At 45.3% G+C, this 23164-nt stretch overlaps 1 long non-coding RNA gene across 1 annotated transcript in view; it reads right to left on the bottom strand.

The window, feature by feature from the left end:
* Positions 1-222: 222 nt before the first annotated feature.
* The window catches only part of LOC137614645 (uncharacterized), an 84188-nt gene continuing 61246 nt past the window's right edge, over positions 223-23164 (bottom strand). The window contains exon 3 of the long non-coding RNA XR_011039116.1: positions 223-1614. This is a non-coding gene — a long non-coding RNA (uncharacterized lncRNA). The remainder of the gene's footprint in view (positions 1615-23164) is intronic.

The following is a 23164-nucleotide window of genomic DNA, read 5'->3' as shown; positions in this document are numbered from 1 at the left end:
GATTGCTACACAGGATCCTGACAGCACATAAAATATCACCATTTATTTTTGTATGGAAGAAAAAAAGAGGCTGTCTGGAATCATCCCAGACCAAAATTGTTGTGTGCTCATACGGAAAAGTTTTTTTTTTTTTTTTCACCAGAACTCAGTATTATACAAGAAGACTGTAATCTATAAGTGCTTCCATCTATAATTAGGTCAATAAAACTATTTAGACTGGTTATTTGTATTAAATATGAGATCATCAGATAACTAATGACCTAAATCACAATAACAGTAACTCTAAGGACAAAAGAAACACATAATTCCAAAGATATTCACTAAAATGACTGTAGGAAACTCCACATCTTTACTAAAATCTACAAAATCGCAAACTTCTAGATATACAGTGCTTAAGATACAAAATTAAATATTCCCTTCCTATACAAGCATGCATTATGAATGTCAGGAAACTACCTCTAGCACTCAAATCACTATACTATAACCTTTATCTAATAGCAAAAGAACCATGGGTATTTGTTACAAATCTTATACAATGTACTGTAGTTTTGAGAACATGTTTAAAAAATTGAATTTCATGAAAATTTGCAAAATTTCTTCAATATTGTATCTTAAAATTTTTAAAAATAAATTACCTATGTATAAGACAAAACTAGCATCATTCCCTTATCAAAATAATAAATATTTTCATAAGGAGAAATGTAATAAAAGGTTTTACAGATATAAAAAAAAATTACAAATTTTATTCTTTATGAACAGTCTTGGTTAGAGGTGGCAAAATGAATACCATGTTATAGCATTCATTAGTTAGAAGGATAGGTGGATTGGATTTATGAACTTTGGCCAAAGGACCAGCACTGGGGCCTGGAGGCCATTCACCAATAATGTGCAATGAAGGTAAAACCCCACAGTTGCAATATGAAGAAAAATGAGGCTGGAAAACGATGGAAGAAATGATGTGGGAAAAAAAGTACAGTGTAAAGCTAAACGGTGAGTGTAGCTGTGTTGAAACTTCCTCCAAAAGGGTAAATAATATTTCCCTTGTTAGGGTCACTTTCAATCTGATAGTGTTGGAAAGATACAGTGCATTCTGAATGAAAAATAGTAGATTTCTTGACTAAATATTTTCTTTGGAAAATATTGTATGAGGTGATATAATATAATAAGTGACTTTACCAAACTACTGAAAACAAAGAAAACCTAGCTTTCACAAGGTTGGCTAGAAGGGTTCATCTTAACAGAAAATAAAATCTATATTAAACTACAATAAAATATTTTCTAAAATTCACTCACTAAAACAACTGACAATTCAGTCTACCAACCTTTGCAACCTGGTAGAAGATATTTTTTTTTAATTCATATGAATATCATGGACAGTTCACTAGTCAAACAAAAATTCCTTCAATTAAACTACAGTACTACAAATCTACATAAAACAGCCCACTTAGACAAAAAAAGAGGAATGATTTCATAAACTACAACCAGACCACATGAAATATACCTACCAATCTAAGGATGTTCATTTCCAAAGACACTCAAGGATGAACAATATCAAGTGTCTTGGGCTGATGTATGTCAAGACTTTCCCCGGACTTCAGCCATCCATGTAGATCCCTGATATAAAAATTTATAAGTCAACAATGCAGATACAGTACAATTATTTACACTAAAATTTAAAAGCTTCACCAAACCATATAATGAATAAGTTTACCCTTTAAAATGTAAAATATCAAAGGTCTATTGTTTAAAGGCTTTTCATTTTGCTTTGAAATTCTCATTACAGTAGCTGACATCAACAAATGAAACAAAAACAAAAAAGGGGACCTCTACTCTCTACGTTCCTCCCAGCCTAACAAGGGACTCAACTGAGTTCAGCTGGTACTGCCAGTAGTGCCAAGGAAAATTAATACTCGAGTAACCCTTAATAGGTGCTATGATTATGATAAAAAATGTCTAAAATATAGAAATAAAACAGCAGTTTTGTAGTTTCCAAGGCCTCTCCTATAAAAGCTTAGAATAGGGAATCCAATACAACTTAATTCTCTTCTATCCTTTGAACTCTGCCTTCCTTAACTAACATCTACCACATTTTTCCACGAGTTTGTGGATCTTTCTACAGATCTTTATCCTACTGACACTTACATAAAACTGCATTTATGATTAACTACTCATCATAAGTTCAAACCACATCAATCTTTGGGTTTTCAACCTTTTTACCCAATTCTGGACCACATCTTTCCATCAATTCACTGTTTGTGATATAACATTTATAGTTTATACATGAAAGATCTATTTTAATGCTGTTACTGTTCTTTAAATATTCTATTTCAATAGTTTACTATTTCTCTTGTAATTCATTTATTTATATCCTTTTCTCACAGGGGCTATTTTCTCCTGCTGGAGCCCTTGGGCTTAAAGCATCCCACTTTTCCAACTAGTGTTGTAGCTTAGCTAGTAATAATACTAACAATGTACTTCAGACGTGAATCCTAATATTCTGTCACGCATTATCAAAATCTCTTCCTTTTTAGTTCCTATGACCATGCTTGAGCTGTATATAGTATATGCCTCATAAACTATTATTCTGGCAATCTCTCACCATTTTATCTGAGCTCTCTCAACTTCAACCTCAAACTTCAATATGTCTCCAAGGTAACAGAAAAGCTCTCCTTCTAAGACATAACCATCTATCACAACAAGGATCTCAACGCCACTATCTTCCCCAATTAAGGCTTCTAAAATCTCCTATTTCATATTGGTAGTAGGATGGACATGGCACCAGCCACCCGTTGAGATACTACCGCTAGAGTTATGAGGTTTTTTGACTGGCCAGACAGTAGTACATTGGATCCTTCTCTGGTTACGGTTTATTTTCCCTTTACTTACACAAACTGAATAGTCCCAATTCTTTACATATTCTCCTCTGTCCTCATACACTTGACAACACTGAGATTCACCCAAGGGGTCACTGCACTGTAATTGTTCAGTGGCCAATTTCCTCTTGGCAAGGGTAGAAGAGACTCTTTGGCTTTAGTAAGCAGTTCTTCTAAGAGGACACTCCAAAATCAAACCGTTGTTCTCTAGTCTTGGGTAGTGCCATAACCTCTGCACCATGATCTGCCACTGTCTTGGGTTAGAGTTCTCTTGTTTGAGGGTACATATGGGCACACTATTCCATCTTATTTCTCTTACTCTTTTTTTATCAAAGTTTTTACAGTTTATATAGGAGATATTTATTTCAATGTTGTTACTCTTCTTAAAATATTCTATTTTTCCTTGTTTCCTTTCATCACTGGGCTATTTTCCCTGTTGGAACCCCTGGGCTTATAGCATCCTGCTTTTCCAACTAGGGTTGTAGCTTGGCAAGTAATAATAATAATAATAATAATAATAATAACAATAATAATAATAATCATCATCATCATCTCCTCCTACGCCTATTAACGCAAAGGGCCTCGGTTAGATTTCGCCAGTCATCTCTGTCTTGAGGTTTCAATTCAATACTTCTCCATTCATCATCTCCTACTTCGCACTTTATAGTCGTAAACTATGTAGGCCTGGGTCTTCCAATTCTCCAAGTGCCTTGTGGAGCCCAGTAAAACTTTTGGTAAACTAATAATAATAATAATAATAATAATAATAATATATTCTATAATCAGGTCATTGATAACATGAATAAATGATGGAAGTTTACCAGAGAATTACTAGAAAGTACTGTATCTGTGGATTTTCATCGGTGCCTTAACCTTGGGACAATTTTTTCTATGGTCATCTGGACCATTGAGATAAATGACATTACCGTTATCCGTCATTACCGCTAATCATAGTCAATGTTAGTGCTTCCTGCCCCCTACAGGGAAGAGTAATACTAGACATTAGACAGTAGAAAAGGGGCCTCAAGGTTAGCATATATTGTATGAACAAACCTAAGTATCCACCAGATATACAAACGGTCTCACGGTTTGTATATATTGTCGGAACAATATCCGTGTCTACTATATCCATTGTTTGTAAGCATACAATGATACGAGGTTTACTTAAATAAATAAGTAAGAGAACTCTGGCATATTTAATATGCAAATTGCAGGGCGAGAAAGGACACAATTACATTCTAATAGACATTTATTTCGAATAAATGACTAAATGGAATAACGAGTGAAACAAAAGTAACATATTAACGGATTTTGAAGCGAAGCAAAAAATCTATTTTTGGGCTCAGGCCATGTCGTCCTGATGGAAGTTCCTTCATTAGTAGCTTCCTAGGTTATATTTAACTACAGTGATATATCCCAGAGAATTTACCAAAGGTATCCAGAATTCTAACTCCTGGAGCGAATATCCCTTAAAATTGGATATCGCGCAATCAGAGGACGTATTCTTGACACGTCTGATAGCTATCCACACCCCTAATAGCGTTTCCACTTAGAGGGGAAAAGGTGCCAAGAATATAGGAGAGTTGGTAAAGAGGCAACGCTCTCGACACTCCTACTGTACTGTAAATAGTGCGCCGAATCGCCACCGCGAGGCACCACCAAGCCATTCTTTGTAGCTTTGCAGGAGTTTCAGATACAGTATCATAGGGAGGAATTAATTATCCTTTTTTCAAAAAGAGGGTGGGTCCATCAGGACGACATGGCTACCTCACCCAAAAATAGATTTTTCGCTTCGCTTCAAAATCCGTTTTTTGGGCTCAGGCCATGTCGTCCTGGTGGAAGTTTACCAGAGCATTAATGTATCTGTGGATTTTCAATAGTGACGTTATCTCGAGATAAATATTTCCTATTTGGTCTTCTAGACCTAGAGACACTTGATGTTACCGTTATACATCAATTAACTGATCATAAACTATGTCAGCTCTTCCTGCCCCCTACAGGGAAGAGTCTGGGTAGACTCTAGGAAAAAACCCGAGGATTCTGAGTTCAAGGAACAATCTAGCGAACAGTTTGTATATTAGTGTCATCATATACATAAAGTATAGTTTGTACTTAGATGGTATATCTCTGTATAGGTTACTGATACCTCCCAAGTCTGGCTGAAAAGAGACAGACAGATTTATATACGTGTAGGAAACCTTAGTTCAGTTAAATAAACAGTTTAGTACAATCAGTTCTTACCTGTTTGCTTGGAACAGTCATAACTTTAGTTCCCCAATATTTTCTTAAATATTAAAAGAATCAAGGATGTTCTGACTTTATTCTTAATCTAGAATGTTTGAGGCGAAAGAGACGCAAAGATTCCTTCTATTGTTTATTACAAAAATAGAAATCATGGTTATATTTAATTACATCTTATGCAGAACAATTCTGCATAAAAGCATAAATAGTAATAACAGAATTAAAATAAGTTTCACCTGAAAAGGAAAACATTAGCCACTCTAAGGGAAATATAAAATTTCACTATGTATTCTGTTGTTACTAGGAACACTGTGCATATAAGTATGCCTGGCACTTGTGTCAGTCTATTATGCTTAATGTCACCTGTGTAGAGAGAAGTCTATAGTGTTATCACTAAACACAATACTCAACATGATATGTCTTACGAGTCTATCATGTACACCCTTCACTAAAAGTCCCAATTAGTGCACTGTTCTTCGCAGTAATCAAGCAGCAGGTTTTATAACACTGCCTGCCGCCACCACATGAAATCTTATTTCCTGTAATTGCTTCGCATAGTGTTTGAAGAAAATTCTGGATGACTTCCATCCAGTATAGGCACGAAGGCTTTCAAACGACATCGTCTGAAAAAAATTCAGAGACGAGGCAACTTTTCTCGGATCATGACCTGCGGGTATACTGTCTGGATCCGCTCTGCGTATAAAATAGGTGATTTTCGCCCTTAACTCCACCCTAGTCTGTTCTTGATTAGGCTGTGGGCCCAGGGATCGAAGGTCCAACGATCCCGGAAGAGGAGAAGTCTCCCTCCTACCGGTAGCATCTCACTTGGAATGCTGGTTGAAGGACTTGCCTCCTTGGCCACGTCCACCTTTGTTACCCATACCTCTGAAGGGGCGTCTAGAGGACCCTCGAAAGGAATCTCGAGACTTTGGCCTAAAAGTCGTCATTTGGCTTTCAAAGACTGGGGTGAACACCGGCGATTGGGTCGCCAGCATTTGGGGCACCAGTTGGAAGGTGGTGGTTGGATGTGCCACCGTCTGGGGCACCGTGGCCTCGGGAAGCTGTTGCTGTTTTCTAGGCCGAGAGGGCACTCTTGGTCGTTTTGATTTATTCTTCGGCTGGGGACCCTCGTAAGCGCAAGATTTTCCTTTTTGAGGACAAGCCCCACTTGGAGAGGAGATTCCTGTTCTCCGTAGCGGCTTTGTCCACGACCTCTTTGACCACTTCGCTTGGGAAGAGGTCTTTTCCCCAGATATTGGAGGCTATGAGCTTCCTTGGTTCGTGTCTCACCGCAGCCGAGGCGAACACGAACTCTCTACAAGTCCTTCGGGCTTTGATAAAGTTGTACAAGTCCTTGGTGACTGTCGCCAAATGAGACTTGGCGAAGACCATGTACATATCTGGGGTGTCCAGGATGCTTGCCATAGTCTCTATGCCAGTCTGCAGAGACATGGAAGCAGCAAGACGTTCTTTAGTCTCTTGTTCCCTGCACAGGAGAGACTCTGACAGCTTCGGGAGGTTTTCGCCGAACTGTCGTCCAGCAATATCTGCCTCCAGCTTCCCAACAGTGAAGGTGTTATGAACATCCTTCTAGTCTTTATCATCTGATGAAAAAGCAAGGGAAAAGGGTCTACACTCCTCCAGTATAGGGCAAGGTTTCCCTGCTTCAACTGCCTTTAAGGCTGCCTTAAACCCTTTGTCCATAAAGGGGAAGGCACGTTTGGGGTCAGCAATAAAGGACGGGTGCTTTTTACCGAGAGCCGGCACCTTGGAACTAGTAAAGGCCCTCTCTTTCAAGGTGGTTGTATATATGGCCTGAGCCTTAGAGAGTTTGAGGACAATCGTCTCCTTCGACTCTGTTTCCTCCTTGGATGCAGGTTCCATCCTTAGACGGACATAGCAGTCCGGGTAGGCCCCTTTGCTGGGCCAAAACTCAATTTCCTCTACTGGGACAGTGCCCAGTTTCTCCAAGAGGAAGATCTTCCCCCCCCGACATTGGCATATGCTCTGCATATCTCCAACGGTTAACGTCAGAGAAAGCGGGGAGATCCTTGACGTTTAGCTTCTTCGGGGCTAAATGTGTTGCAACCAGCTGATGCATTTCCGTCCGAAGAGAAGCTTCTTTCTCGGACGATTTCTTCTGAATGTCCTGCACCATAGACAGCAGCGAGTGCAACGTACTCGTGATGAAATCTAGCTGGGGTGCAGTAGATGAAGTCGAAAGCCCCGGCTCAGTCACCGTGGCTGATGATATCGAAATCGTTTCTGTCTTATCGACTTCAGCCTCAGGAGGTACGTCATCCTCCTGCTCCAGTTCTTCCAGTAGGAGATTATTCTCAGTCTCCTCTGAGACAACCGACATGTTGTCATCGAATTGGATGCCCTTCAAGGCGTCCGAAACAACAGATTCCATCGGAATCTGTACTAGGGGAATCTCAGGTTGAGCCTGGGGAATGATTGCATCCACAGATGCCCTAGGGAAAAGACAGTCCCTCATCCTCTCATTAGGAAGGTATGGGCCAGGTGATCTTCTGAAAACCCGACCCATTTTCGCAGCGTGTCCCTAGCTGCATCCCTTGACTCAGTAGACTTTTGATCATCAAAAGCCTCTTTTACCAGTTTGTCACAAACGGTAAATACCTGTGGGTCCCAGTATTTGAGAGCCCCCTAGGTGACTGCGCAGCGAGCATGGGCCCTGCACATGTCATGGCCGTAGAAGTTCTTGCTACGGACCCTGCAAAAGCTGTTCCCGCACTCGGGATGCTCCTCCTGTAAAGAAAGAAAGCACATAAGTATTCGGTGAAATTCTCAGATTTCAGCATACATATTTTTTTTAAATATTAGCTTGGATAGAGTAAGCTAGAAAATAGGAAAGACACCTACTTGTGTTTCCTGTCCAGCCCATTGCTATGACCTCCTCCAATATTGAACAATAAATTCTAAATGAATTTTGTGTGGGAAGATAATATCCTTTGATATAAAGTGTCTTCTTAACACAATGTCCCAGGTTCAATATTGGGGGTAAATTAATGGTTGATAACCATTAAGTGGTAGAGAGGATCATTCTCTTATATGTGATGGTCTCACAATAGGCTGCCCATGAAGCACCTTGTAGGTTGGAAAAAACTTTTTGGGCTACAGCACTGACTGGAGGCGGTATGCCGCCGGGCCTGCCGACTTATGCCGGGCCTGCCGACGTATGCCGGCCTATTGAAGGCAGTTACTGTCTTCAGATCTATACTGTAGATTATTGTATATATTATCTTTCATATATGCACTCTTTACAATTCCTAAATTCTGTCCATTACAAACACATGTGCATGAGTCGCGCTGTCAGCACTCCGTGCATGCGCATAGATAGTCTTCTTGCTTCTCTTGGCACGAGCTGTACGCCTTGCAGAGCACCACTGTTCATAACCCCTTGCTGTATGGAATAAATGCAATTTACGACTCGGGATTTTACTTCTCCATCTCTGCAATCATCTGTCTTCATCTACAAGACATCATCACCTATCACCATGGCGCAGTGACTAAACCATTCAGCATATTAAGGGAACACCGGAATCCAGCATCTGCATCGAGCCGCCATTGCCCATTTCCCCTCGACTACATGTGGATTTTACAGTGTCTGTGCTTTGTTTGCAAACCGTTCATGCAGTGCCAGTGCAGTGTGGTGTTAGTGATTTGATGTTAGTGGGTAATATTTATCTTGTGTGTCATGCCCTTCTTCATGCCCATATAAGAACCCTTTTTACCCCTACTCATCACAGGAAATCGAGGTGCATCCACCCTCATTCATCACCGGAAACGCACTGCCAGACTGCCAGTGGCCGCTGCCCACTTGCCCAGCCTACCCGTTGCTCCTCCCCACCACCCAGGAGCCCTCCCATGCTCCTCCCCTGTTGCCATTTGCCACTCTATTTACAGTAATTTTTAAAATAAAAACTGTAGAAAGTCTCTTTTATCTTTTCATCTTTTCATTAAAACTGTGGGTGACAGCTTTAAACATTTTGTAATGTCGACTACCTCATATCAAGACGAGTCTGGGGATATGCAACATGACCAGGACAATGAAGACCGCCAGTTGCCTTCACACCCAGGCTCACCAGCAGACCGTCGAACCCCACCAGGCTTCTCAACGATGGAAACCCCGCCTTTACTCTCACCACACCTGACTATACCGCCTTCAACAGCTACAGGTGGGGAGTTAAGGATCCTTATCAAGTATCTGGAGGAATCTCGACAGGCCGAGTTGGCTACACGTCGGAGAGAGGAGGATCAACGTCGCCATGAGGAAGAACTACGCCGCCAAGAGGACAACCTAAGAAGAGAGGAGGAAGCCCACCGTTTCACCGCCCTGTTGCAGCTACTCATGGTTAACCCTACCCACCAGCAAGCAACACCACCAGACTCGCAACAACTTCCTACTCAATCCTCAGGGCCTTTAAGTTCCCAGCACCCACTCCCACAGAAAGCCATCGCCCAGACCCCACCGCCCTTACGTCCCAATGCCACATACCAAGTGTTTAGGGAATGGCGTAGACGCTGGGATGACTACAGTGTGATGGTGGACCTAGGGACTTTACCTACCAGGAAGCAGCTAATACAACCTCGTATGTGCCTCAGCCTGGAGACTCAAAGAATACGGGAACACACACTCAAAGTGCCACCAGACACAGATCGGAGTGTGGAGGAAGTCTTAAATGTTCTCCAGGAACACATCAAGAACCTGCGAAATGAAGCTTTACGTCGCAGGGACCTGCTTTCCTGCAAACAGAGAGAAGGGGAAAGCTTCAGCGATTTCTACGTCAGACTGAAGCACATAGCAGAGGAAATCAACGTCTGTCCTGGCCAGTGTGCAGTTTGTGAGGAAACTCAGCTTAAGATGATCATCATCATGGGAGTCAGAGATGAGGAACTCACACAAAAACTTATTGCCCTGGACACCTCAGCTTCATTGGCCACCATGATCAATGAATGTCACTCCTATGAGGCCACAAGGACAGCCACCACCGCCATACGTGCTCCTCCTTCTAAATTGTGTGCTGTCTCCACTTACAAAAAAACCAAAGGACATGGCAGCAAAGGTGCTACTTCTTTCCCAAACTGTAACAAGGACACTTCTTGCCTTTCCTGCACAAAGAAGCACGGCTCTGCAGAAAAGTGTCCAGCTGCCGATAGCATATGCGGAAACTGTGCCGGCAAGGGACACTGGAAGAAGACTTCAAAGTGTCCTGCCAACAAGGCCACGTGTAGACACTGTGGCCGAGTGGGTCACTACGACAGATGTTGCCGACAGCAGATGAATGCCAAGCAGGGTGGCCCACCCAAAGCCACGCCCCCCTCCAGCAGGCCTTCAAATTGTCGCAAAGTTGAGTCCCTTTCCACAACAACTTGCCCTTCACCCCGTCTCCCTCGACCTCACCTATAAGGGTGAGACATCCAAGATTATGATGCTGCCAGACACAGGAGCTGACGTATCAGTGATGGGTCCTCAGCACTTGGAACTGCTTCAAATCACCAGGAATGAGCTACAACGTTCTGCCACCTCAGTGACACTCACAGCAGATGGATCACAGATGATACCAGCTTTGGGTACCCTGCAGGCCACTCTGTCTTTGGCCAACCGAGCCTGTCATGCCATGATCCAAGTCCATGAAGGTATCCAGATGCCACTCCTGTCCTACGCACACTGCAAGGAGTTGGCCATCATACCGCCAGACTTTCCACGGCCCATCCTACAAGGTCGTCCACGTGAACCGATGTAAGGAGCTACCCCTCCATGCCAACTCGACCCTTGCTGAGGCCCGAGAATATTTCCTTAGAACCTTCCCTGATGTGCTTGTGTCTAAGGAGGACCTTAAAGCAGCACCACTGAGGTCGATGGCAGGACCTCCCATGAAAATTCACCTTAAAGAGGACGCTGTTCCATTCGCCATTCACACCCCACGGCAGATCCCCTATGCTTTTCGCGAACCTGTCAAGATAGAACTAGATTCTATGGTTCAGCAGGGTATCATTAAGCCTTGTGGAGATGAGCCTTCGGAATGGTGCCACCCTCTAGTTGTCGTCCCAAAGGCAAAGGGAGTTCGCATCACAGTGGATCTCACCAAGCTGAACACTCAAGTCTCCAGACCAGCCCACCCTTAACCCACACCCATAGCTGCTGTCCGTACCGTCGATCCCACAGCCAAATTCTTCACCACTGCGGACGCTCTACACGGTTACTGGCAGATGGAGCTAGCGGAGGAGGACCGTCATCTCACCACTTTTATTACTCCTTATGGACGCTTCCAACATTGCCTAGGACCTATGGGCTTCGCTGCCACTGGCGACGCCTACTGTTACCGCGGCGACCTAGCTCTCCAGGGTATGAAGAAATGTGTCAAGGTTGTCAATGACATTCTCATCTTTGACGACGACTTACTGTCACATTACCACAGGATCCATGAATTACTCACTCGCTGTCGCAAAACCGGCATCACTCTCAACAGAGATAAGTTCGTAGTAGCGGAGACCCGAGTAAATTTCTGTGGATTCACCCTTTACGAAGAAGGAATAGCTGCCGATCCAGGACGAGTTACAGCTTTGCAAGACTTCCCCACACCTTCCAACTTGACAGACTTAAGTTCTTTCATGGGGTTAGTTAACCAACTGGCAGAGTTCACTCTAGATATCGCCCTGACTGCACAGCCCCTACGCCCACTCATGAGCCCTAAGCGCTCTTTTATTTGGACACCGGACCACGACCAGGCCTTCAAACGTGTGAAGCACTTTCAAGCCCTCCAGTTCTAGCGTCTTTTGACCCAACTTTGCCAACCATTCTCCAGACCGATGCATCTCGTCTCTACGGAATAGGCTATGCTCTCCTCCAGGACCATGGTTCCGGACGTCTCCGAGTAGTCCAGTGTGGATCCCGTTTTCTCGCAGACGCCGAGACGAGGTATGCGACAATCGAGTTGGAGATGCTTGCTGTATCTTGGGCTCTCACAAAGTGCCGGTTGTACCTCCATGGACTGCCATCCTTCACTCTGCAAACAGACCATCGTCCACTAGTGCCCATTATCAACAGCTACATGCTGGACATGATCGAAAACCCACGGCTCCAGCGAATGAAAGAACGTATGTCACAATACCAGTTTACTGCAATGTGGCGTGCTGGCAAGTGTTTATGCATTCCAGATAAACTCTCGCGCGCACCTGTCAGCTACCCAACGTCTGAGGATATGATTGGCTGTGCTGAAGTAATGTCACACGTCAGGTCTGTCATCAACGTCGTAATAGCCTCCCAGGAAGAGGATGCCACAATCGTCAACGCCGACCGAACTCTACAGGACATGTCAACAGCAGCGCAGGCCGACCCTGACTACGTCCGCCTTCGTGATTGCATTGTGTCCGGATTTCCCACGAATTGGTACGACCTGCATGCTTCTTTGCTACCGTATTGGAAGCTGCGAGAAGCCCTTTCTACTGATGGCACCCTCATGCTCTATGGTGCCAGAATAAAGGGATTTTGACGTAGGAAAAATCTATTTCTGGGCGAAGGACCTGTGCCGCCCAGTGAATAAGCTCCATTTAGCACTTATTCTTAGGTAATTTACTGCTAAATATACCAGAGAAAAAATGTAAAGGAGTGCTAGGTTAACTAGCTCGCTCACCTATTGGTGTCGGTATAAAATTGGGCGTATAATCCAGAGGTCCCGCACTATTTAGATTCATCCACGACAGAAACCCCAATAGAGGAGAGCCGTTCAACCTCACTCGGTACTACTAACAATGCATCCGCTCAGAACCCAACTCCTTAGCACCCAAAGTTTGGGGACTCCAAGGGAGAGGAGCTGGGAGGGTTCACTGGGCGGCACAGGTCCTTCGCCCAGAAATAGATTTTTCCTACGTCAAAATCCCTTTTCTGGGCTCGAACCTGTGCCGCCCAGTGAATCTATACAAGAGAAAATGTCACCAAACTTGCAAAATAAAGGAAAAAACATAAGCGTAAGGGAAATACAGGATGCTTTTAATCAGAGATGAGTACCAAAAAACAATTATAAGGGTATCTTAAATATGAACATAAATCCAATAAGGTAGGTATAATAATGCCGTGAGTGATAATATATACAGATACTCAGGAGTATAAAAATTTACAAATATAATAACAGTATTCAGGTGCGAGACCAACGAATACAATAGGGTATAAATGAGGCAGGTAAGAGGGAGAGATAAAGAGACAAGGCATTAACCTGTGAGTTACCTGGGAGTAACTACGCTCCCTGCGGCTACTGTAGAAAATTTTAGGGCTTCCAAATGTTTAAGGTAGTGTTTCTTGAACACTGACGGTGATTTCCACCCTGTATACCTGGAAAGGTCTGTAAAATTCATGTGGTGAAAGAAGTTCACCGAGGTAGCAACCGCCCTGATATCATGTGCAAGAGGAAAAGAGTCAGGGTTAGCTTGTTTAATAAAATACAAAATTTGTTGCCTGATCCCTTTAATAGTAATGGTACCGCCTTGTTCTCTAACGAATAGAGGCCCCGAGGAGTTAGAGGAGGTCCGGGATAAATAAGACCTAAGAGTAGTAACAGGGCACAGAGACGGATCTTGCGTGAGGGGAACAATTTTCCAGGAGGACCATCTGTTTTGAGGGTCTTCGTTCTTAGCCAAAAAGAATTTGTTAGGAGAAAGAAGGACCTCTCCCGAAGGCAGGAAGTCAATATGACCCGGGTCTCTCGACAAGGCTGCCAATTCAGAAATTCTTGCCCCGGAAGCCAAGCTCACCAGGAAAAGTGTTTTCCTGAGAAGGGGAATGTAATCACAAGAACTGTTAATGGTATCAGAAGCCAATTTGAGTACGTCATTAAGGAACCAGGTCACCGGGGTAGGACGAGTAACCGGTTTCAGTCTGGCACAAGCTTTCGGAATTGAAGCTAACAAAGAGTCGGTTAAGTCTATGTTAAAACCCACTAGGAAGATCTTTTTCAGAGCCGATTTAATAGTGGTGATAGTATTGGCTGCCAGACCTGATTCTAATAAAGATCTAAAGAAAGTGACTGTAAGGTTCAAGTTCATACAGTTCACGTCTGAGTCTATTAAAAATTTTGCCAACTTTTTAACTGCAGAGTCATACTGGCGGATGGTGGAATCCCGTTTATCCGATTCTAGGAACAAGGTGTTTTGAGGATCAATATTGGCACCATGCATAGCCGCAAACTTCATAAAGTCCATAAAGTTAGGGCGCTCTGAATGTTTGAGAAAGCGTACACAACGCGTGTTTGTACTATCTGAGACAGAACCGGATTGGGTATCGGGTGAGGGTATAGTCTCAACTCTCGCAGGAGAGGATACCAGTTGCTCTTGGGCCAGTTGGGTGCGACCAAGGCTACTTGTCCCTTGAAGGATCTCAGTTTGTCTAGAACTTTCAGCAAAAGATTCACCGGGGGAAAGAGATAAATCTTTTCCCAGGTGTCCCAATTCTGTGACATGGCGTCTGTGGCGTAAGCCTGAGGGTCTAGATTGGGAGCCACATATACTCTCAATTTGTGGTTGGATTCCGTGGCGAAGAGGTCCACTTGGAGACCGGGAACCTGAGAGAGAATCCACCGAAATGACTTTAGATCGAGTGACCATTCCGATTCTAGAGGGGAGGTCCGGGACAGGGCGTCTGCCACTACATTCCGGACTCCCGCCAGGTGGACAGCTGAAAGATGCCAACGGTTCAAGGCTGCTAGGGAGAATATGGCTACTAGAACATGGTTCAGAGGCCCTGACTTTGACCCGCCTCTGTTGAGGCAGCGGACCACCACTTCGCTGTCGAGGACCAGACGAAGGTGTTGTTTCTTGGGAAGAGCGAGACGTTTCAGGGTTAGAAGAACTGCCATGGCCTCTAGCACATTGATGTGAAATTGGCGGAACAAGGGAGTCCAAAGACCTTGAACTTTCTTGAGCTGAGAATAGCCGCCCCAACCTGATAAGGATGCGTCCGTGTGAATGATTAATTTCGGAGGCGGAAATCGAAGGGGAACTGACTTTGACAGACTGTTTGCTCTTGTCCAAGGAAGAAGTCTTTCCCGTAGAATGGGAGGAAGGCGGACTTTCCTGTCCCGGAGCTTCCGGTTCGCCCTCGAACGCCAGACACGATTGATATCTTTCAATTTTGCCTTCAGAAGAAGATCCGTCACTGAGGCAAACTGAAGGGACCCCAGAATCCTCTCTTGGAGTCGTCTGGAACTTACTTTGTCTTTGAGAAAGCGTTTGGTGTTCCTTGCAATCTCTAACCTCTTGGGTCTGGGAAGACACAGAGTATGAGATATAAGATCCCATTGCAGGCCGAGCCATTGGAACTTCGATTTTGGAAGAAGACGGGACTTCTTGAAGTTGATCTGGAAGCCTAGAGATTGAAGATAATGGATGACTTTGTGAGTGGCTTTTAGGCAATTTTGGGAGGTGTCTGACCAAATGAGCCAGTCGTCCAGATAGGCTACTACTTGAATCCCTTGATTCCTGAGTTCCTGAACAGCGACTTCTGCTAACTTTGTGAAGATCCTTGGGGCGATGTTGAGCCCGAAAGGCATCACCTTGAAGGAGTAACTTTTGTCCCCTAAGCGAAAGCCTAGGTACGGACGGAAGTGTCTCGCTATCGGGACGTGATAATAGGCGTCTGTAAGATCGATAGAGGTGGTGACGGCCCCACGGGGAAGTAAGGTCCGCACCTGCGAGACGGTAAGCATTCGAAACTTGTCGCATTGAATGGACAAGTTGAGAAGGGATAGGTCTAGAATCACTCTTCTCTTGTCCGAATCCTTCTTCGGGACACTGAACAGCCGACCTTGAAACCTCAGGTGTTTCGTTTCTTGTATGGCGTTCTTTTGTAAAAGATCCTGGACAAATTCGACCAGGTCCGGAGTGGAATGTTGAAGAAATTTGTTCGGAGGAGGAGGTCCTTGAATCCAACTCCACCCCAGTCCCTTGGAGATGATACTGAACGCCCAGGGACTGAACCTCCATTTGTTGCGGAAGGCATAGAGCCTCCCCCCTACCTGCTGCACCTCAGTATTGGTTTGAGGAGTTGCCTCCACGTCCGCCTCGGAAATTCTTTCCTCTGCGAAAGGCTCTTCCCCTGCCTTTGTTCTGGTTAGAACCACGGTGGTAGCCTCTACTTCTACCATAACTCTGGGAAGAGCTACGAGCCTCGTAAGACTGGTTAAAGGCAGGAGAAGTGGAGGAGGCACCAGAAAGCTGGCTCTTAGGGAGCAGAACGGTGACATAGTCAACCGAAGGAGCCTGAGAGGTGGAAGGCTGTGCAGGGACAACAGGAGATGGGGGAAGAGGCAGCCGGAAGTTGAACGAACCACTCTGCTGTTGCCTGAACTGGGTGGAGGTATATGGACGAAGCTTCTTCCTACCCCGGGCTTGATAATTTGCGGGGTCATATTTGCGTTTCGGGGTCAAACCCCAACGGGCTTTAAGGCTCTGATTAACTCTAGTGGCCTCCGCCAAGACTTCCTCTACGAGATCCTCGGGGAAGAGATTTGAACCCCAACAGGAGGACCGGATGAGCTTATTAGGTTCATGCCTAATCGTCGCCTCAGCTAGGACATGCTTGCGACATCTGCGTTTAGCAGTAGCGAAGTCATACAGGTCATAATATAAAGACTGTAATGTAGCCTTGTTGAGAGACTTAAAAATACTCTCCGTATCGTAAGTCAAGGCTATCGACTCCGTGGATGTGGCCAAGTTTAGAGTACGGCCCACACGTAGGCGGGAATCATATTCCTGTTTAATGAGGGATTCCGGGAGGCGGGGAAGCCTCTCACTAAACAAAACTGAGGCACAGTCTGCTGCTAGTTTGCCAGAGGTAAAGGTGGTATGGACGTTGTCCCAACACTCAATGCCTGAAGGAAGAAGGAGGGAGATTGGATCCACCTCTCGGATGGGAGGCAAGGGCTTCTCCTCCAGAGCATATTGGAAGGCAAGCTCTGCCACCTTATTGACGCATGGAGTCAAGGTGTTCTTGTCCAGTAAGAACATCGTAAAAGAGCTTTTATAAGGCGTCAGCATGGTGTTAGTGCAGCCGATGTCGTTCAAAAATCTGGCCCAAACAGATTGGGCTTGCTCTTTAGGGAAGATGACCGTCTCTTTGGGGACCTTGTCTAACCGAACTAAAGCTTCCTCGGTAAGCCTGGCATAACCATGAAATGGAAATGCCAGACCAGGAGGAAAGAATTCAAAGTCCTCTAGAGGACGAGTGCCAAGGCCCTCCAAAGTCAACATTCCGTCTGAGAACGGGGAATGAAGAGCCATACGCCAAGGGTTGTTCTTGGCAAACGGCGGGAGCTTAGAGGCATCCGGGATGAGAGAGCTTTGGACTCTCTCCGGAGCTCCTTGCTCTAAAGCCCCAAGTCTCTGACCGATGTTAGAGAACATCGTGTCCATCTTAGAGTGCATCTCCGAAACCAACTTTGCCTGCATCTCCGACACGATGCGAAGCATGGCTGATTCGGAAAGGCCCGGGCTAGCAGCAGGAGGGGCGGAATGAACTCCCGGGTCGTGAGACTTAGAGGAGGAACCAGAGGCCTTTGATGACAGGTCTGTACCTTGTTTAGAGCTATGGGAAGTCTTGTGGGGCTTGCGAGCTTTGGGTAAGGTTCTTGATGTAGACTTATCCTTAGGGGGGACCGGGTATGATCGTTGAGACGAATCACGGTCCCCAGAAAATCCATGAAAAGAAGAGTGATCAGAAGAAGAAGAAAGAGCGGGGCTGAGGATAGGAATCTCAGCGCCGGAAACACTTGCCTCACTTACCACCCTACCTGTATCCGGCTCGTCTAGTAACATTGGTTCGACGTCCAGGTTCATGGAGGCAACATTGTCCTCCAGACCTCCGGGGGCGTCCGATGGATCTTGCTCTGGGTCGATGAGACCCGTTATGGTGGCATCAATGTGGGCAATGATGGGAGCTGCCACATGCCTAGCCACAGCGGCTGAAGACTTAGCGTTGGGGTAAACCATGGAGCAGTAGTCCTCAGATAGGACGTACGGCCGCTTAGACTTCACATTCCGGGCAAAACCACCAACCCACACCTTCAGTGTGGCCCGAGCCGCCGACTTTTGCTCCGGGGATGCCTGAAATAATAGTGGGAATTATAAAAGGGAAGACTCCCAATGGTCCTTCAAGACCATAGAGATCTTACTAATAGTAAAATAAGAAGGCAACATAGCCAACGGGACTCACCGAGTCAGATCCAAGGGTAGTGATGAGGTCGAAACAAATCACACAGTTATCCGGGTGCCATACCACAACGTCTTCCAGTTGAACCCCACAAGGGGCATGAGATCGGCAGACGGAGTGGCCACAAGGCTGGTGCATAACAGCTGCACAGGCCGGCGTCAGACAATGCACCATCTATAAAAAGAATAGTATATGAGAAACTGTAATTCCCTTAAGTAGGGGCGGGTCCGGAGGACCCGGGCCTAACAAAGGTCTAACACAAGATTAGAGCTTAACTGTAATACTGTATTCTTAAGTAGGGGCGGGTCCGGAGGACCCGGGCCTAACATAGATCTAATACAAGACTAGAGCTTAACTGTAATATTCTTAAGTAGGGGCGGGTCCGAAGGATCTGGGCCTAACAAAGGTCTAACACAAGATTAGAGCTTAACTGTAATATTCTTAAGTAGGGGCGGGTCCGGAGGACCCGGGCCTAACATAGATCTAATACAAGATTAGAGCTTAACTGTAATATTCTTAAGTAGGGACGCGGGCCTAACATAGATCTAATACAAGATTAGAGCTTAACTGTAATATTCTTAAGTAGGGGCGAGTCCGGAGGACCCGGGCCTAACATAGGTCTAACACAAGATTAGAACTTAACTGTAATATTCTTAAGTAGGGGCGGGTCCGGAGGACCCGGGCCTAAACATAAGTCTAACTTAAACTAAAGTATAGCAATCCATTCCGGTCGAGCCGGGAGCATAAAAAAGGATGCAATAACAAGGAATTAAGACACATGGTGTCTGATTTCCTGGGGCGGGGTAGGCCCCGGGCCGGGAAATAAAAGTATATCCAAAACCAATTCATATAGGGACTCCGGGGTAGTGATCTGTCATATATAATCATCATATATAATCATAGGAAATGTTATAAAATAATAGGGGGGGCGGAACTGTAGCTAAGAACTGCCAACCGAACCCAGAGGGTTTCGTATAACATAAACCAGAATGAAAAGTGAATATAAAATAGGATGCCCCGGGATCCAACTCTGTTGACCGGTGGCCAACCAGACTAGACAGAGACGAACCCGCCGGGACACCCGGAGGACAAAGTCCCTAAACACTGAACTACCCCCTCTAAAAGGAGGGAAGGCAACGGTCCCCTAGTGGAGGGGGAAGAAGCCTAGCCGCCCACCTAGCGAGAGGGGGAGCGTGGGGGAGGATCACGTGATACGAGGCAGCAGGGCTACCAACTGACGATCCCCAACCAGACAGATCAAACGGAGTAATGGCACAAATATTCATTATAATGATAATAGCGTTAAAAATTATATAAATAAACACAGAAATTTTTGGGCAAGGCATGCAACATAATAATTAAATCACAAAAGACACACCTGATGGCTTAAAAATAACATTGCCGCCTAGCAACGAAGGTCGGCAGCCATAACGATACGTAAATGATATCGGCCCTAAAATTGAACCACGAGGATTCTAAACGCTAAATAATGAATATTCACAATAACAAATAATATTTAATAATACACATAGTAACACCGCGAGTGAAACTAAAAGCTCTCAAAAACAGGAGTACCAACTGTAGTGAAATCAAGCAAGATCGATATGACGAAGAGAATAAACTCCTATAATATAAATATTAAACGATCTAGGTTGCTCAAAACACAGTAAAACCAAGCTTGGTACTTAACTTAGACGGTGTCTCCTGAGAAACCGACGAAGATGCCATAATCCAATGGAAAATAATCCAAAACGAGAGCACAACAAAAATGCGGGTTACTGCACAAGGCGTGCTAAAAGGAGTTGGGTTCTGAGCGGATGCATTGTTAGTAGTACCGAGTGAGGTTGAACGGCTCTCCTCTATTGGGGTTTCTGTCGTGGATGAATCTAAATAGTGCGGGACCTCTGGATTATACGCCCAATTTTATACCGACACCAATAGGTGAGCGAGCTAGTTAACCTAGCACTCCTTTACATTTTTTCTCTGGTATATTTAGCAGTAAATTACCTAAGAATAAGTGCTAAATGGAGCTTATTCACTGGGCGGCACAGGTTCGAGCCCAGAAATAGTTCCTGCCGCTCTACGTCGCCACACACTCGCCAGACTCCACGACAGCCACCGAGGTGTTGAAGCCACTAAACGTCTAGCTCGACAAACTGTCTTCTGGTCTGGGATTGACTCTGTCATTGCTAACACCATTGTCGCCTGTGAGCCCTGCCAAGTCCTACGCCCAAGCCAACAGCAGGAACCTCTTTACAACGATGATCACCCATCGAGGCCCTTCGAGTCGGTATCAGCGGATTTCTTCCAAGTAGAGGGGAAGTCCTTCCTTGTTGTCGCCGACTGCCTCTCCGGCTGGCCTGTGGTCGTCCCTTGCAAGGCGACACCTCTGCCTCCTCAACCGTACGGCACTTTTGCCGCTACTTCAGAGAGGTAGGTGTTCCCCTGCGCCTACGCACCGATGGAGGACCCCAGTTTACCAGCAGAGAGTTTGCTGACTTTGCAGAGCGCTGGGGTGTACACCACATAACTTCATCGCCACACTACCCGCAGTCTAATGGACATGCTGAGGCTGCAGTCAAAGCTGTCAAGCACTTGATCCTCAAAACGGCCCCTTCAGGAAACATTGACTGTGAGGCTTTTGATCGTGGCCTCCTTGATTTACGAAACATGCCTAACCACTCTGGTCGCTCTCCTGCCCAGATCCTGTATAGTCCCCCTCTCCGTACGTGTGTGCCCGCCCATCCTCAGTCATTCATGGAATGTTGGCAAGAAAAGGCCCATGATTGTGACCGATGAGCTGCTGCCAGAGCGGCTCAAGTGAAACGCAACTACGATGCCCACGCCCGCCCCCTGCCCAGACTGAATGTGGGCCAACATGTCCGTCTCCAGGACCCAACATCCCATAGGTGGGACAAGATCGGGATTATCATGGGTGGTACGAGATCACGCGAGTACGAAATTTGCCTCACTAGTGGTGGAGTGCTACGTCGCAACCGTTGCTTCTTGTATCCAGTGCCCAGTCCCAATCAAGTTCCCAACTCTGATCTCCCTGTGGTCCCTAACTCTGACATGGAAAAGTCATCAATTCCCCCCACAACTTCCCGCAGGTCTCCAAGATTAAACAGGCCTACATAGTGTACAAGGTCCTTGTGCCATTTACGCAACTGGCTGCATAATTTTATATAGCATTTGATACATTTTATGTTGTTTGCTTTGCACACTATTATTTACTTAGTTCATTGTATGTAACTTGCTTAGTACGTTCAAGATACCTATTTGAACGCTAAAGGGGAGGGGAGGTGTAGATTATTGTATATATTATCTTTCATATATGCACCCTTTACAATTCCTAAATTTTGTCCGTTACAAACGCATGCGCATGAGTCGCGCTGTCAGCACTCCGTGCATGCGCATAGATAGTCTTCTTGCTTCTCTTGGCACGAGCTGTACGCCTTGCAGAGCACCACTGTTCATAACCCCTTGCTGTATGGAATAAATGCAATTTACGACTCGGGATTTTACTTCTCCATCTATGCAATCATCTGTCTTCATCTACAAGACATCATCACCTATCACCATATACTTTGGGTGGCCCGACTGCTGGCCGACAACTTAGTTGCCGGCCACTGGTCATAGTATGTTTATTGTCGTTGGGTTATCGCTCAGCGACACCCCCGGCAAGTGGCGGCAGAGTAACTGCCGGCTGACAGACAACCAACATGGCCGCCGGCGGCCGGCCCAGTATAAGGAAAGGTAGAGAAAAAGAGAGAGGATGGAGGAAGGCAAAGGCTCAGCCTTGCCGGCCTACATCCCGAATGAGGGTTCAAGTGGAAGGGGGAATTATACTCGGGCTTCCACCCAACCATATCCCATCCATATGGGCTATGGAAGGCAGTCCAAGGGAGGACTGAAGAACACTCTAATGATTATGAGGGTACCTGCCGACAGCCAGCCCGGCTGGCAGCAGACAGGGAACCTCAGGCCAGTTCTATAGATTACCCTTAGGGTCAAATGTAGAATGACGGCCAGGGAGGGTGATGGTTCATCCAACACATAAGAGACAGCGGGGAAGGGGGAAAAGTCCTATAAGTAAGGTAATACCCGAAGGCAATTACCCAACTTAAAGGATTCTGATCTCATAAGGTAACCTCAAGTAGGGGAAATCATTTCCCCCGGCTGGGTTAGTCAAGTGAGAAAGCGGCCATAGGACACAATCTCGCAAGAGAACAGAATCTCGTATTAGATATCTTAGACAATGAAGAAATAATTTCTTCGGTCTAAGATCCACTAGCACAGGACTGTCTGCTAGATCGAGGAAGGAGGAATTGTAAAACAAAAACCTCCACGTATGGTCTAGGGAGGCCTAGCCTCCTGTATAGACAACTTAACCTGACTTGGGAAATCATTTCACCAAGACAGTAAGATGCCTAACACAGACTTTACTCTGATGTCCCATTCTAACTCAAACACCGACTCAGTGGTTAAGAGAAAGAAACAAAACACTCCAGTAAACTTTGCCAGAACTCAGTTCACAGCAAAGCTAACTGAGGGTAGCCTAGGCTTATCAGAGGGAAGGGGAATTGCTCTTAAATCTTGCCAAGAGATTGGTATCGACTTAGAAGGTATAGGAGGCAACAACCTCACCTTAGAAGACAATACAAGAGTAATTGGGGACATGTATGAAAGTATACTAAAGCCCCTAGGCTAGTAAGTCTAGGAGCATAGAGAATCGTTCACCGAAACTCTCTTGTATACTATCTTGGAAGAGGAAAATTCATGCAGTAATATCTTAATTGTTTGAAATATTGCCTGAGCTTCAATAAAA

The sequence above is a fragment of the Palaemon carinicauda genome, chromosome 21 (genome assembly GCF_036898095.1).
Source record: "Palaemon carinicauda isolate YSFRI2023 chromosome 21, ASM3689809v2, whole genome shotgun sequence".
Taxonomy (NCBI): Eukaryota; Metazoa; Arthropoda; class Malacostraca; order Decapoda; family Palaemonidae; genus Palaemon; species Palaemon carinicauda.
The sequence above is the reverse complement of the archived record's forward strand: the minus strand, read 5'-3'. Positions and strand labels throughout refer to the sequence as shown.